At 38.7% G+C, this 2780-nt stretch overlaps 1 non-coding gene across 1 annotated transcript; it reads left to right on the plus strand.

The window, feature by feature from the left end:
• Positions 1–721: 721 nt before the first annotated feature.
• On the plus strand, positions 722–827 carry LOC120107200. Its single transcript, XR_005509104.1, has one exon. It is a non-coding gene; the product is annotated as a small nucleolar RNA R71 (small nucleolar RNA).
• The last annotated feature ends 1953 nt before the right edge of the window (positions 828–2780 follow it).

The following is a 2780-nucleotide window of genomic DNA, read 5'->3' on the forward strand; positions in this document are numbered from 1 at the left end:
TTGACCCATTTGGGATTCTAGCTTAGCAATTGATTGCGTGTGAGAGTGCAATAGTTGTGTGTTTGCCTCCAAACCTTGAAGGGCAGTCAACACTTTCTCCTTAAAGGCTGTATTTCTTTGGGTTGGAGGAGGAGGATACTGAAATTGAGTTGAGGGACGGTAGATATGAAAATTCTGAGGGTTTTGAAAATTTTGGGAGAAGGGTTGGGAGGTATTAGAAGCTTGCTGCCTCCAAGAAAAATTTGGATGATTCTGCCAACTCGGGTTATATGTATTGGAAAATGGGTCATTACCCGGTCTGGGCTGTGTTTGGGCAGCATTGATGTGTTCTTGCACGAGTTCGGAGAATTGGGGTGCTGAGGGGCACTCATGAATAGGATGCGATGGGCTAGAACAGATAGCACACACTTGTGCTTGGGAAGAGCTAACGACATGTCCTCCTATTATCAGTTGGTCAATCTTATGGGACAATGCATCTACCTTGCTAGACAGGTCCATAGAATGACTTATTTCACAAATGGCCCCTTTTCTTTGAAAATTCGGAGGTGCTTGACGAGAACATGAAGCATGGTGGAGGGAGTTTTCATTAATATTTTCAAATAGTTGCCATGCTTCATGCTCATTTCGAAGCATGAAAGTCCCCCCGCATGCAGCATCGATCATCTGATGGTTTCGTTCAGTCAAACCGTCATAAAAACATTGCACTAGCTGCCACTTAGGTATTTGATGATGAGGGCATTTACGGATTAGGTCCCGCAATCTCTCCCAAGTTTCATGAAATTCTTCTCCCTCGGTTTGGGAGAAGCTTGTAATGGCTCGTCTAAACTGGTTCGTTCTTCCTATAGGAAAGTATTTTTTAAGGAATTCTTGTTGCATTTGATCCCAAGAACGAATCGAGTTAGCTTCTAAAGAATTCAGCCATTGTTTGGCTCTATCTTTAAGAGAGAAGGGAAATAATCTAAGTTTCAGAGCATCATCAGTGAAGTTCTGAATCTTGACAGTGGTGCAAATCTCAAGAAATTTATCTAAGTGTTTTATATGGGTCTTCGTTGGTGAGCCCATAAAAAGATGGGAGCATTTGGATCACACTAGACTTTATTTCATATTGTACCGCTACTACTTTAGGTAATCGAATGCAAGATGGGGAAGTGTAAATGGTGGGAGTAAAGTACTCCCTCAGGAGTTTGGGTTGTTCTTCAGCCATCTTAAGAGGTGGGGATGATCCTAATGTTTTGATCTTAGCTCGAATGTTCCTAAGGGTTCGTTCTATTTCAGGGTCAAAAGGTAATAGGTTTCGTACTCTAGAACGATTACCTTGCATACACTAGTCCTCGATCAATCAAGCATGCAATAAAAGAGAAAAGCATATCAATTCTAATCTTTGTCCTAAAATTACTAGACAACTCCTAACTGGTTTGAAGAGGGCACCTAAGCCTCCAATCCGGTCTAATGAACCGAGTTGACCAGGTAAGCTCCCAGGTAAGTGGAGGGGTCACGATGCGTTCGCAAAGGTCCCACTTAAAACCCACTTGCCTCGAACAGATGAACTGTCTCCCTTATAGGGACAAAGCTTGCCTAGACATCAACTAAGCCACAGAGCAAAATTGGTGCAACTTTCGGTGATCTTCGTCCTATTGAGCTCGAATGTCCCTAGGGGCCAATGTCTAGTTGATTTTAATTAAAGTGACACTATGTGAGATTGAGTTCACCTAAATTGGGCAAGAGTCCGGTGATGAAATCCGGCTCTTATCTTGTTGGGGTGATTGCCCTTACTAAGTGCAGATTAATTGGTGTATGTGTATCAGGCATGCATTCACACTTTTGCTGAAATTAAAATCAAACAATCACCACAAAATTTCAAGCTAATACTTAATTTAAATAAGAAAGGTTTAGAGGTTACCAAAGAAAATTTTCCCAGCAATTTAATTTTTTTTTTAGGCAAACCTCTATAGCATTCCTTTTCCAGCAGTTCTCTTTTTGATCATCCCAGATTTTTCCTTCGATTCCTGATCAAATAAGATCAAAAGAAAATTTAAAAAAAATTAGTAGACGAGAAAAAAGAGATAAGAAAAGTAACAATAATAGAAAATAATATATATATATATATTTTGAAAGTTTTTTTTAATTAATTAATTTTTTTTAATGATAGGAAAAATAACTATGCAAGCAATCCCCGGCAACGGCGCCAAAAATTGATCGGTTCTTTCAAGTTCAAAAATAAACCACGCAATAGCACGTATCCTGTAGGATAGTGATTACGGGTGTCGGTCCACAGGGATTCAAAACAAGTTATTTTTCTTTTAAAAATAAATCACGAAGAAGAATTTGCTAACTAGATTTAACTAAATTAATCTATGAGTACGAATTGAAATTTATCAAAGTAGATGGATCTAGGGTTTGGAATCCACCGCGTAGCATGGCATTAGGGATTGTGTTCTTAATTTTTATCTTTTGGAGAAGCATGCAATTTGGCTACAAGCCTTTTTGAAATAAAAGCATAAAGAGTTTTAAGAAAATCCATCTTCGGTATAGCAAGAAGTGTCTATCTAATTATGCTAACCTAGGGTGCAGTACACCTCATCTTCCTAGGCATGGATCATCTTAGACTACTTTAGCAAACATGAATAATAAATAGCATGCTCAAAGTTTAAACATCATAAAAGGATTTTTCATTGATAATAAGAATTTAAACAAGCTCCAAAATAATAAAGAAAATAAGAACTACAATGCCCTGTAACATTGCTAGGGCTTCATCCAGCCCTAGACTAGACGTTTAGCCG

Source organism: Phoenix dactylifera, unplaced genomic scaffold, assembly GCF_009389715.1.
Source record: "Phoenix dactylifera cultivar Barhee BC4 unplaced genomic scaffold, palm_55x_up_171113_PBpolish2nd_filt_p 000790F, whole genome shotgun sequence".
In the NCBI taxonomy this organism is placed as follows: Eukaryota; Viridiplantae; Streptophyta; class Magnoliopsida; order Arecales; family Arecaceae; genus Phoenix; species Phoenix dactylifera.